Source organism: Lolium perenne, chromosome 2 (assembly GCF_019359855.2).
Source record: "Lolium perenne isolate Kyuss_39 chromosome 2, Kyuss_2.0, whole genome shotgun sequence".
NCBI classification, from domain to species: domain Eukaryota; kingdom Viridiplantae; phylum Streptophyta; class Magnoliopsida; order Poales; family Poaceae; genus Lolium; species Lolium perenne.
The window spans coordinates 316333033-316347797 of NC_067245.2; the positions used below are offsets into that span (position 1 = coordinate 316333033).

The following is a 14765-nucleotide window of genomic DNA, read 5'->3' on the forward strand; positions in this document are numbered from 1 at the left end:
CCCGGTTCGGGCGGCCAGGACGACGAACGGTGCCACGGCCCCCGTTAGTCCCGGTTCAACTTGGACCTTTAGTCCCGGTTGGAGGTACCAACCGGGACTAAAGGGTTGCGGCCAGCCACCGAAACCTCCAACCGGGACTAAAGGTCCAACTCTCTTTATATATATCCCCATGCCCTGCCCAAGCTTAGCCCCCTTCTCCTCTTTTTTCCCTTCTTATGCACAAGGGTGTATGTAAATTTGCTTTCCCTTCTTATGCACAAGAGGTGCTCGATCAAATGCCTAAGAAAATGATGCCACTTGAGTTCACACAAAACAAAATATGATATGAAGTGCCCGATCCACACTTAATCTTTCTCCTCTTTTTTTCCTTCTCGATTGAGGTTAACAATTTTATCCTTTCATCTTTTATTGATAAAATGCATTTGTCGATTTACATCGCTTCACTATTCATGATGTTATTTAATAGTTTTTGATAAACTTAAATATATAATGCAGATGAATTAGCAATGGATGTATGGTGACCGACGCCATGCCGAGTTCATTACGGGCCTGAAATTTTTTATCGGTGTGGCTGAGGAAAACAATCGGGATGGTTTTATGTGTTGTCTGTCAGAATAAGAAGGATTACTCTTCCTCGAGAACCCTTCACACCCACCTGCTTTGGTCTGGTTTCATGCCCAGCTACAATTGTTGGACCAAGCACGGAGAAAGAGGGGTTATGATGGAAGACAATGAAGAAGAAGAGGATGATGACAACTATCCTATGTTCCCTGAATACCGTGATACTGCAAAGGGGGAAGCTGAAGATCAAGAGGCATCAGATGAGCCCGCTGATGATCTTGGTCGGGCCATTGCTGATGCAAAGAGGGACTGCGAAACTGAAAAGGAGAGGTTGAAGTTCGAGTAGATGTTAGAGGATCACAAAAAATTGTTGTACCGAAATTGCGAAGATTGCCTGAAAAAGCTGGGTAGCACACTGGAATTTTTGCAATGGAAGGCAGAGAACGGTGTTACTGACAAGGGATTTGAAAAGTTGCTGAAAATATTGAAGAAGCAACTTCCGAAGGGTAACGAATTGCCCAAAAGTACGTACGAAGCAAAAAAAAAGGTTGTCTGTCCTCTAGGATTAGACGTGCAGAAGATACATGCATGCATTAATGACTGCATCCTGTACCGCGGTGAGGAGTACGAGAATTTGGATGCATGTTCGGTATGCACCGCATTGCGGTATAAGATCAGCCGAGATGACCCTAGTGATGTTGAGGGCGAGCGCCCCACGAAGAGGGTTCCTGCCAAGGTGATGTGGTATGCTCCTATAATACCACAGTTGAAATGTTTGTTCAGAAACAAAGAGCATGCCAGGTTGTTGCGATGGCACAAAGAAGACCGTAATATATACATGATGTTGAGACACCCCGCTGATGGGTCGCAGTGGAGAAAAATCGAGAGAGAGTTCCCGGACTTTGCACATGACGCAAGGAACTTAAGGTTTGGTCTAAGTACAGATGACATGAATCCTTTTGGAGAGCAGAGCTGCAGTCATAGCACTTGGCATGTGACTCTATGTATCTATAACCTTCCTCCTTGGTTGTGCATGAAGCGGAATTTCATTATGATGCCAGTGCTCATCCAAGGCCCGAAGCAACCCGGCAACGATATTGATGTGTACCTAAAGCCATTAGTTGAAGAACTTCTACAGTTGTGGGACGTAAACGGTGTACGTGTGTGGGATGAGCACAAACAGGAGGAATTTGACCTACGAGCGTTGCTGTTCGTAACCATCAATGATTGGCCTGCTCTTAGTAACCTTTCAGGACATACAAACAAGGGATACAATGCATGCACGCACTATTTAGATGAGACAGAAGGTATATATTTGGATAAATGTAAGAAGGTCGTGTACCTGGGGCATCGTCGATTTCTGCCACAAAAGCATCCCGTAAGAAACAAAGGCAAGCATTTCAAAGGTGAGACAGATCACCGGAAGAAGCATGTCCATCGTACTGGCGATGATATATTTGGTATGGTCAATAATCTAGAAGTAATCTTTGGAAAGGGTCCTGGCGGACAATCTGTTCCGAATGACGCTGCCGGACACGCACCCATGTGGAAGAAGAAATCTATATTTTGGGAGCTACCCTATTGGAAAGTCCTAGAGGTCCGCTCTTCAATCGACGTGATGCACGTGACGAAGAATCTTTGCGTGAACCTGCTAGGCTTCCTGGGCATGTATGGGAAGACAAAAGATACACCGGAAGCACGGCAGGACCAGCAACGTATGAAAGAACGAGACAACGTGCATCTAGAGAACGAGACAGATAAATGACATCATTACTCCAGCTAAGCTCTTACCAAATCGGAGAAGGAAATCTTTTTTGAATGCCTGAGTAGTATCAAGGTCCCGTATGGCTTCTCGTCGAACATAAAGGGAATAATAAATATGGCAGAGAAAAAAATTCTAGAACCTAAAGTCTCATGACTGCCACGTGATAATGACGCAATTGCTTCCGGTTGCATTGAGGGGGCTTCTACCGGAAAATGTTCGAGTACCCATTGTGAAGCTATGTGTATTCCTCAATGCAATTTCTCAAAAGGTAATCGATCCAGAAATTCTACCAAGGTTGCAGAATGATGTGGTCCAATGTCTTGTTAGTTTTGAGCTAGTGTTCCCACCATCCTTCTTCAATATTATGACGCATCTCCTGGTTCACCTAGTTGAAGAGATTGCCATTCTCGGTCCTGTATTTCTACACAATATGTTCCCCTTTGAGAGGTTCATGGGAGTCTTAAAGAAATATGTTCATAACCGTGCTAGGCCAGAAGGAAGCATCTCCAAGGGCTATGGAACAGAGGAGGTCATTGAGTTCTGTGTTGACTTTATTCCTGACCTTAAGCCGATTGGTGTTCCTCAACCGCGGCATGAAGGGAGACTAAGTGGAAAAGGCACGATAGGAAAGAAAGCAATAATATGTACAGACGGGCATTCTTTCACTCAAGCACACTACACAGTTCTACAAAGTTCCACCTTGGTGGCTCCGTATATCAATGAACACAAGAATATTGTATGCTCCCAATACCCGGGGCATTCTGATGACTGGATTACACGTGCACACATGACGACTTTTGGCGGTTGGTTGCAAACACATCTCATTAATAACACCACTGTTGGAGATCAGTTGTACTTGTTGGCCAGGACACCATCTTCGACTGTATTGACTTTCCAAGGGTACGAGATAAATGGGAATACATTTTACACGATCGCCCAAGATGAAAAGAGCACCAACCAAAACAGTGGTGTCCGCATTGATGCAACAAACAACAATGGGAAAAAGGACACATATTATGGTTACATAGAGGGGATATGGGAACTTGACTATGGACCTTCTTTTAAGGTCCCTTTGTTTCGGTGCAAATGGGTAAAGCTAACAGGAGGCGGGGTTCAGGTAGACAAGCTGTACGGAATGACAACAGTGGATCTCAACAATCTTGCGTACAGAGATGAACCATTCGTCCTAGCCAATGGTGTGGCTCAAGTTTTCTATGTGAAGGACTTGTCTACCAAACCCAAAAAAAAGGAAAAATAAGCAAACGAATACATCATACGATGATCCAAAGCGCCACATAGTTCTTTCAGGGAAAAGAAACATCGTGGGAGTGGAGGACAAGACAGACATGTCAGAAGATTATAATAATTTTGATGAAATTCCGCCCTTCACAGTGAACACTGACCCAATCATCCGGTTAAATGATGAAGATGCTCCATGGTTATGGCCGACGCGATCAAAAGCAAGGGACATACACGAAGAAGGTTCATGTCCTTCAAGGCATTTTAGGAAACAAGTGACTATATGTATATTAAATGAGCCTATTTTTTTGGCACACATGTGTATCTCAACATGGCAATCAATGTCCCATTGCATTTGATGCAATAATGTTTCTTTATGTAATGTATTAACACTAGATAAGCATGCTTGGAGGCATTGATTTGAAAAAAAGTGACATTAATTTAAACAAAGTCACCTACCATAGAAGGAGTTTGCAGGAGAGGGAAGAGGCTGCTGATAGGAATAGACCAAGAATGGAGATGGAGGCATTCACGGGCTTGCGGGGAAATTTGTTGGAGATATGCCCAAGAGGCAATAATAAAGTGGTTATTATTATATCTTTGTGTTTATGATAAATGTTTACATCCCATGCTATAATTGTATTAACCGGAAACATTAATACGTGTGTGTTTTGTAAACATAAAAGAGTCCCTAGTAAGCCTCTTGTTAAACTAGCTTGTTGATTAATAGATGATCATGGTTTCCTGATCTTGAATATTGGATGTTATTAATAACAAGATCATATCATTAGGTGAATGATGTGATGGACATACACCCATAGTAAGCATAGCATTTGATCAAGTCGTTAAGTTCATTTTGCTACAAGCTTTAAGATACATAGTAACCTAATCCTTCGACCATGAGATCATGTTAATCACTTACACCGGATGGATGCTTTGATGACATCAAACACCGCTTCGTAACTGGGTGGTTATAAAGGTGGCATTAAGTGTTCTGAAAGTATGAGTTGAAGCACATGGATCAAGAGTGGGATTTGTCCATCCAAATGACGGATAGATATACTCTGGGCCCTCTCGGTGGAATGCCATCCAATTAGCTTGCAAGCATGTGACTAGGTCACAAGGGATGTCATATCACGGTACGAGTAAAGAGTACTTATCGGTAACGAGGTTGAACTAGGTATGGAGATACCGATGATCGAACCTCGGATAAGTAAAGTATCGCACGACAAAGGGAATCGGTATCGTATGTTAATGGTTCTTTTGATCACAAAGTCATCGTTGAATATGTGGGAGCCATTATGGATCTCCAGGTCCCGCTATTGGTTATTGATCGGAGAGGTGTCTCGATCATGTCTGCATAGTTCGCGAACCGTAGGGTGACACACTTATGGTTCGATGTTGTTTAAGTAGATATGGAATATGAGATGGAGAACGAATATTGTTCAGAGTCTCGGATGGGATCCAGGACATCACGAGGAGGTCAGGAATGGTCCGGAGAACAAGATTCATATAAGGAAAGTTATTTTCAGGGTTTCACAAAAGTTCAGGAATTTTTCGGTATTGTATCGGAGGGTTTCTAGAAGGCTCCAGAGGGTCACCAGTGGGCCCACCTTCTCGGGAGGCCTGCACAGGCCCTCAAGGGCCCAGCCGGCCAGCCCAAGTAGGGCAACCCTAAAAAGGAAAACACTGGGGGAAAGTACTGTTCATGTCGGTACTGTTCACGAGGTACTGTTCATGGCATTTACTGTTCATGTCGGTTACTGTTCATGGTGGTTACTGTTCACGGCGGTATTTTCCCTCCTCCTCCAAGTTTCCTCCTATATATAAAGAAGAGAAGGGGCAGCCCTTGAGCTAACCCTAGCCGCCACCTCTCCTCCCTCCTCCTTATTCCTGCGCCGGCTTGGCGAAGGCCTGCAGGAATTTCTCCTCCACCACTGACAAGGTATTAAATTGTCAATGCCTACAAGTTGTAGACTAGAATTTTCGTGGAAGTAGAGGGCAAGTAGATCTCGAGGGTTTTAGCCAGAAAAGTACTCGACTGCTAGAAAACTAGGGTTATGTTGACAATGGAATCGATGCTCTCTTTATCCCTCGACTCCCCCTTATAAAGGAGGCGGAGCCGAGGGTTTCGTATTACACAAGGTTACAGATTCTGGGGGACTCTCTTAATTCAACCCGTAAAGTTACAAATCTCTTTATTCCTAATACAACTCTATCTTTCCAAACTATCTCCTAACTGGGCTTCCGAGATTCATAAACTTCGGGTCGTGGGCCTTCAGTAAATCCCAGGTACCATATTCGGCAGGCCCATTGGGGATGCCTATGTCAGTAGCCCCCGAGATTTTGCTTGAATCGAAGAATCAGGGAAAATCTCCATCATTACAATTAACACCTGATTTCTTCGAGTTATCAAATGCCTTTCATAAATGTATCATATATTGTACATGGATAATGGTAATTGGGGCTGGTTCATCTGACGGATCAGGTACCAGTTAACTGCTCTCGTGGCAATCCCACAAATACCTACTTCAAGATCAAGTCCCTGGACATGATCTCGGTATACTGGCGTAGTTTCGACATGTGCCGCTTAAGGTCTTACCATATGCCGAACTCCAGTCGCGTTTTATCGGGTACCTAACGCGTCCGTTAGGATTTTTCTTCGCATCTGTTGATACGGAAAAAATTAGCAGAGCGCATTCTGGTGCGATGCCACGCCGCGCAGGACGGGTCCTAGGGTCTTACCTTCGCAAAGTACTGCGGCATTCAGAGATTAAATCGCGACTGAGGCGCTCTGAGAATATATTGTCGAGTGCCTTTTTCGGCTGCTGGAATAGCGCATTTGTCCGAGTCATATGATGACTTGTATATTTTTTTATCTTGTCCTCCCGATGTAACTTTTTTATCCATGATCTCGTCGCTCCACTTAGGTGTACCTGAATACTCTGCATGGCAGTTGCTTTGGTTCCACCCGTCAATTTTACTGTCTCCAGGTAGTCGACTAACCAGTCCTCAGGATCTTGCAGACCATCGAACTTCTTGTAGTTGTCGGGTAATTTAAACCCAGACGAGACTCGAGTTTTACGAACTCGTCGAGTGAAGCAAGGGAGCCCGCACATATCTTCCTGATCAACTTCTGGTGAGTGCCGACGTTCTCTTCTTTCTTGCCGCGCTCTATTGATCTGCGCCTGTGTTGCTGTATTTCTCGCATCACCCGTTCTTGGAGGATCTTGCACTACCGCCGCAGGTCGTGGACTATTTTGCCTTGGGGCACCTTCGGGAGGTGTACTTGTACCCGCAAACGCTGTTCCCATGACTCCAACTCCTGCCATAGCCATATTGTACAACGCTTCTCTTGGATCTCTGGGAGGTGGCCTGGATGCCAGTATGTAAGCCTGAGTTGCCATGTATCCAGCTTCCGGTGTTTTGGGAATAATGTTTCCTCTTGTGTCTATCGACATAAAAGACATGTCGAGGTTTTGGACCAGATGCTCCCTCTCATTCTCAGGTATATGCTGGAGCCGAGATCTTCCTCTATTACGGGCTTCCCTGTGATTATCTCCCGAAGGTCCTGATTGTCGACTAAGCTCAGCTCTTCGCCTACTCGACGCGGAAGCTGCCGCTTTTCTTTGCTCAAGTATCACCCTTTGTTTCTCCAGTTCTCGACTAGCACGCGCGAGCCTATATTGATACGCTTGCAACTCCTCCACCGTAGCGGCAGTGGTCAACGGATTGGTACCGTTCAGGGCTGTTGTCGCCCTATCCCAAGCTGCTTGCGGTAGTTGCAACTTCTGGCGTGGTGTAGTCCCGACATACTTGGTGCCTAAACCTCGCGTAAGATCAGCGGGATCGACGTATGGATTTCCCAAATCATCGAAAGCCTCTGATGTTTCGTTCTCCAGGTGACTGGACTCGCCAATCACGTATACTTGATGACATGTTGACCTTGAGTAGTCATCTTCTGGGTCGGTGACACCGTCGTAACGATCGGTGAAGACCTCCCGAATAAGGGTAGATTTGTCGATGAAGCTGAAGCTGTCGATGCTTTCCGAGTCGCTGTCCAGATCGAAGTCCGTGGATGACTCGAAAGACATCCCGCCGAACAGATTGGCGAGATCTCCGCCGACGGCGGGCGTGACGCTGCTTGTCGACGAGGTTTTTCCGCTTGATTTTGTTGACGATGATGCTCCCGAGAAATCGGAACCAACCGCTAATGGTCCCGAACAGATCGGTGTCGCTAAACGACGTGATCCTTCTTTCCCGACGCAAAAGTAGAAGCTCCCGAACTTCATCTCCATTGGCTCTTCCAGATAGGCATATGCATCCAAACGGGCGGGAGGGTGAGGAACAAAATCAACGAGACCAGTTTCGATCTGTTTACCTCCGTCCATCGCGTTGCTTGCCACCGAAGATGCCGACGATGTTGAACGTGCCATCGAGATCAGCTCCTTGTCACCTCTAATTCCCACAGACGGCGCCAATTGACAAGGTACTAACTTGTCAATGCCTACAAGTTGTAGACTAGGGTTTTCGTGGAAGTAGAGGGCAAGTAGATCTCGAGGGTTTCAGCCGGAAAAGTACTCGACTGCTAGAAAACTAGGGTTATGTTGACAATGGAATCGATGCTCTCTTTATCCCTCGACCCCCCCTTATAAAGGAGGCGGAGCCGAGGGTTTCGTATTACACAAGGTTACAGATTCTGGGGGACTCTCTGAGTTCAACCCGTAAAGTTACAAATCTCTTTATTCCTAATACAACTCTATCTTTCCAAACTATCTCCTAACTGGGCTTCCGAGATTCATAAACTTCGGGTCGTGGGCCTTCAGTAAATCCCGGGTACCATATTCGGCAGGCCCATTGGGGATGCCTATGTCAACCACCACCACTACGCCGTCGTGCTGCTGGGATTCCGAGGGGATCTACTACCTCCGCTGCCCGCTGGAACGGGTAGAGGAAGGTCTTCATAGAATCCGTACGTGTGACCGAGTGCGGAGGTGCTGCCCGATTGCGGCACCGTCAAGATCTTCTACTCGCTCTTGAGAGCGACAAGTGATCGACTACATCAACCACGAGTACAACCTCGTTAACGCTTAGCGATCTTCGAGGGTACGTTGATCTCAACCTCGTTGCTACCATCTAGTAGATTAGATCTTGGCTTTTGTTCGTTCTTGCGGTAGGAAATTTTTTGTTTTCTATGCTACGAACCCCTACAAAATTTTCCCGGGGCGAGCTCCTCGAAGATATCGTAGGGTTCGCACCAACGACATCTTCGATAAGCTCCGCCACGGGGGATTTCCCAACCCTTTCCTCCGGCCATGGGTGTACACACTTCTTGGTTGGTTTGTTGAGCTGCTTGTGATTAGCATCCTTCGTCTTGTTCCTCCGACAGGCCGTCGTGCGGTACATGCCTTATCTCGCGGAGCAGTGCGCGTCCACCCACGCGTCCTTATCCCGCCGACAGTTTTGTTAGATAGCGGAAAAAACCACATTCAGTCCCGGTTGCACCCACCAACCAGGACTAAAGCTTGGCGTCGCGCGCATTCACGATGAAGCCATCCTTCTCGTACTCTGTTTCTCCCTCCTGTGCTCACCACCAGCTCTTGCTTCCTCTTCTTCTTCCGCCTCATCTTCATCGGCATCATCCACCATGAAGCCATCCTTCTCGTACTCTGTTTCTCCCTCCTCTGCTCACCACCAGCTCTCGCTTCCTCTTCTTCTTCCTCCTCATCTTCATCGGCATCATCCACTATGAAGCCATCCTTCTCGTACTCCGTTTCTCCCTCCTCTGCTCACCACCAGCTCTCGCTTCCTCTTCTTCTTCCTCCTCATCTTCATCGGCATCATCCACGATGAAGCCATCCTTCTCCTACTCTGTTTCTCCCTCCTCTGGTCACCACCAGCTCTCGCTTCCTCTTCTTCCTCCTCCTCATCTTCATCGGCATCATCCACTATGAAGCCATCCTTCTCTTACTCTATTTCTCCCTCCTCTGCTCACCACCAGCTCTCGCTTCCTCTTCTTCCTCCTCCTCATCTTCATTGGCATCATCCACGATGAAGCCATCCTTCTCGTACTCTGGCTTCTCCCTCCTCTGCTCACCACCAGCTCTCGCTTCCTCTTCTTCCTCCTCCTCATCGTCATCCACTATGAAGCCATCCTTCTTGTACTCTGTTTCTCCCTCCTCTGCTCACCACCAGCTCTCGCTTCCTCTTCTTCCTCCTCATCTTCATCGGCATCATCCACGATGAAGCCATCCTTCTCGTACTATGTTTCTCCCTCCTCTGCTCACCACCAACTCTCGCTCCCTCTTCTTCCTCCTCCTCATCTTCATCGGCGTCATCCACTATGAAGCCATCCTTCTCGTACTCTGTTTCTCCCTCCTCTGCTCACCACCAGCTCTCGCTTCCTCTTCTTCCTCCTCCTCATCTTCATCGGCATCATCCACTATGAATCCATCCTTCTCGTACTCTGTTTCTCCCTCCTCTGCTCACCACCAGCTCTCGCTTCCTCTTCTTCCTCCTCCTCATCTTCATCGGCATCATCTACGATGAAGCCATCCTTCTCGTACTCTGGCTTCTCCCTCCTCTGCTCACCACCAGCTCTCGCTTCCTCTTCTTCCTCCTCCTCATCTTCATCGGCATCATCCACTATGAAGCCATCCTTCTCGTACCCTTTTTCTCCCTCCTCTGCTCACCACCAGCTCTCGCTTCCTCTTCTTCCTCCTCCTCATCTTCATCGGCATCATCCACGATGAAGCCATCCTTCTCGTACTCTGTTTCTCCCTCCTCTGCTCACCACCAGCTCTCGCTTCCTCTTCTTCCTCCTCCTCATCTTCATCATCATCATCCACTATGAAGCCATCCTTTTCATACTCTATTTCTCCCTCCTCTGCTCACCACCAGCTCTCGCTTCCTCTTCTTCCTCCTCATCTTCATCGGCATCATCCAATATGAAGCCATCCTTCTCGTACTCTATTTCTCCCTCCTCTGCTCACCACCAGCTCTCGCTGCCTCTTCTTCCTCCTCCTCATCTTCATCGGCATCATCCACTATGAAACCCTAAACCCTAAACCCTAGCCCTAAACCATAAACCCTAACCCTAAACCCTAAACCCTAACCGTAAACCCTAAACCCATAATTCAGAAAATGTTTAATATATAGTTTGAATAGTTAGAATAATTACTTTTACAAAACAGAAAATGGTTTTGGATTACTTATCCAAATTCAAACACTTTTCATGTTGAAAGTTTTATCAGATTTGAAAGTATGCAGGAGATATTTAAATTCAAACACTATATACACATTGAATATATATGAGTATATACATATTGACTATATACATATTGAATATATATGACTATATACATATTGAATATATATGACTATATACATATTGAATATATACATATTGAATAGGATGAATACTTCCTACTCCTGGGTGTAGTTACACCCATATCTAATATACTACCATACGGAAGTATATACGATACTTTATCGGTTTGAGTATGTTCCTACACTATATCTAAGATACTCCAAACCAAGTTCGGTGAAAAAATGCAAGTGAACCCATAGTTTGCACTATATATCCGAAATACATGCATATGTATACGTAAAAAATGAGTCTGCGTAAAAAATCTACATACTGCCTACAAAGTAGTATATATACTACCAAAATAATCTTATATACTTCATACTGCATGTACGTACTCTCCGGTATGATAGATACTCTCTAGATTATGAGAAACACGCGTGGGTGTAACTACACCCGGGTGTAGTATGAATATGTCCTATTGAATATATATAACTATATATGTAACACTATATATATGTATAATATATGACTATGTAAAAAAACAGTTAAAACAGTGAAAAAAAAGGAAAAAGGAAAACTGGAAAAAAACCTTTAGTCCCGGTTGGAGAGACCAACCGGGACTAAAGGGTGGTGCGTGCAGGAAGCTGCGGGTGGCACCGAAAAAGACCTTTACTCCCGGTTGGAGTTACTAACCGAGACTAAAGGGGGGAGGGGGGTTAGTCCCGGTTGGTAACTCCAACCGGGACGAAAGGGTCTTTAGTCCCGGTTGGAGAGACCAACCGGGAGTAAAGGGTCCCCTTCGTGTATAACCTCCTCCTCTCCTTCTCCGCGCAGATCATTCGCGCAGAGAAGGAAACCACGCCGTCAGGCTGCCCGATTCCGCCGCGCCGATCGCCGCAGGAGAGGAGCTCGCCGTTCCACGCGTCGTCCGCCACCGCGCGCCGCCTGCCGCAGAGGAGAAACGCGTCCCGCCGGCCGCCACCTCTCGACGCCTCTGCCTCGGGCCGGCCACCGCCGCCGCCCCGGGAGCTTCCCAGCCGCCACCACCTCGACCCGCCGCGCCACACAGCCGGTGAGTCCCCGACCACCTTGGTTCTCTGTTTTTTTGTTCTCTGTTTATTATTTTGTTCTCTGTTTTTTTATTATTCGATTGTTTGCTCTCATTTAATTATTTTATCTAATTGATACATAATATTAATTGTGATGATAATGTTGATAATATTAAAACTAATAAAAATAGATAACATGTTAGTGTTAGTGTTGATAATATTAAAAATAGATAACATGTTAGTGTTAGTGTTGATACTGTTGACGATGTTAGTGTTGATAATATGAAAAATAATAATAACAAAGATATGATGGTACTTAATTCCTCCCACTTTTCCTAAGCATGTTAGTGTTGGGAGTTTAATTAACTTGTATTTTCCTTTGGGGCTGCAGCACTATTCACATAGAGAGTCGAGTGCGTGTGCTAGTTTCCACCAATATTCATAAAATATAGAATATACCTATCATCATAAAATATAGCATTCCTACTTTCCACCAATATTCCTTTTCCAGATAAAAAGTGATACCATTTGATCCTGTCGAGGGAGCTCCTCGGCAATGCCCACCATGATGGACTTAGGGTTGACGGAATCCTGCAGGCTAGCACGAGACATCAGATACCAAACAAACGGGGAGAGAGATTTTACCCAGGTTCGGGGCCCTCGATGAGGTAAAACCCTTCCTGCTTGTCTGATCTTGATTATCGAATATGTTGGGTTACAATGGGGTAGCCGATAGGCTGTTGTTTATCGACTCGCCGAGAGGCAAGGTTTCTAGTTCTAATCTTGTGGTGGTTCTGCGTAAAGATTGTCTATCTCCCCGGCAGGCCCTCTCCTGGCCTTTATATTGTAGGCCAGGTCCCGAGAGTCCTATCCGAAATCTACTAGATTACAAAGAGATCTAGTCTAATCTTTCCTTTGACGACGCCTTCTTGCCTTGTTCATCAAGAGTCCGTCTTCAGGCAAGTCCCCTTTGCTGGAACCGACGTATAGGCCCATCTTGGTTGTTGGGCGACCTTCTTGGGCCCCTGGCTGGGCCGAAGGAGGTAGTCTAATGCTGGTTACCCGAAGGGTAATGCCCACATCAGTATCCCCCGAGTGACTAGCCGAAGCGAAGATTCGGGCAGGGACTATAATTGCCTTCATCCGAATACCCTTAGCTGTCGAAGGAAAAGTGGTCCTTGACTACCTTGTCGTCGAAGTTACTTGAAATCGGGTGCGCGTCCAGCGCTCCCGATGGGAGTAGCCCCCGAGTCTAGGGACGGATGTCTGTAACCGTGCGTAGACTCAAGTTGTACTACTCGAAGATTTTGATGCCGACGTTTTCAGAAGTTTCTTCATCATCCGATATCTTTTTATATATCGGGTCCTCAAGAACTGCTAATGCAGGGGTATAATATGAGTACGTAAGGGATAAGAGTCCAGCCTTACTCGATAAATCGATGCTGGTTAACTGCCGATGGCAAAGCAACGTTACCCTACTCAGGATCAAGTCCCCTGGCTCGATCCTGGATTGTCTTGAACCTTCGAGTCCGATCTTCTTTTGACTTCAAAAGTTTTATCGGGTGCGCGTCCAGCGCTCCCGATGGGAGTAGCCCCCGAGTCTAGGGACGGATGTTTGCAACCGTGCGTAGACTCAAGTTGCACACTCGAACACAATAGATTCCTTCGGGTGCTCTAGCCGATAACTTTGATGACATCATTGGTGACGTTTGTAACTGCAACTACGAGTTTGACGGGACGTGGCTTGATAGGCTTACCTCTGCCCTGAACTATCTGTTTTGGAAATGACCGATCTTCACGCTTTATCCGAGGCACCTCCTCGATTTCCGCGTGTAGTGAGGGTAACTGTCGAGGGGATGGCCCCTGGTAGGCCAAGACTATGGCAAATATGCAATAATTTGTATATTGTAAACCGGATTAAAGGTTAATCCGGATTCTAAAGGTTGAGTTCAGCGAGGCTAAGCTGGTACAAACCGGTATCCCAGGAGGGGTATGCCGGAGTACGGGAAGCAAGAGAGTTTATGCCGGCAGAGCAAAGATACCGGAGCTCACAGGTAAAGAAACCGGAGATCCGGCATAGGCTCAACTATAGCATGTCGGCATTCCAGTCAAAGATTCCACCAAGGACCAAAGGACATGATGAGCGAAGCACTTCAGCTTTAATCGAAGCCCTGAAGCCAAAGGAGCTGCTGACGTTAAAGATACCGGACGAGGTCACCGGTTCCTGATTAAAGACAGAAGCGATGTCACTGGGGCCAAAGAAGCTTTATAAAGTAGCTTAGCTCATCCAAGATTCCATTAGGGTTTCTTCCCTTGTAGCCACCCTCTCCCCTATATAAGGAGAGGGGGCACACCCCTACGCGGGGGGATTCATTCAGTAGAGAGAATCACGATCAGAACAGAGAGAGGCTAGGTTTTGTACCGTACATCTTCAACCTCTGGCCATAGGCTAAGTTCATCAATACAATCCGGAATCCTGAGTTCATCTCTTTCTTTCCCTTTTAACCAAACCCTCCCCCGGATCCTCTAGCGCACATTCGGCCCCAACTTAAGCCATCCCATGGCATCTGTTTGTTCACCACGACGACAGTTGGCGCCCACCGTGGGGCCAGCAGCTGCGCTTGCTGGAGTTCATATCCGGGCGGGCCTCCTCACCGTCTCCGGCGAGCGTGTGGTCTCTGGCCTCGTCCAGCACCTCGGCTCGCTGGATTTCGTCAACGACAACGCGGGCTGCTTCACCAACGGCGGCCGCTTCCCCAAGAACGGCCGCATCATCGAGTTCGGCTCCCACCGCGTCTACTTCGGCACCGTGCCGGAGCGCCAGTACCCATCACTGGTGCTG

The 14765-nt window shown here is 46.7% G+C and overlaps 1 pseudogene; it reads left to right on the forward strand.

Annotated features, from left to right (window-relative positions):
• The first annotated feature begins 763 nt into the window (after nucleotides 1-763).
• On the forward strand, nucleotides 764-11950 carry LOC127329558 (uncharacterized; annotated as a pseudogene).
• Nucleotides 11951-14765: the final 2815 nt, after the last annotated feature.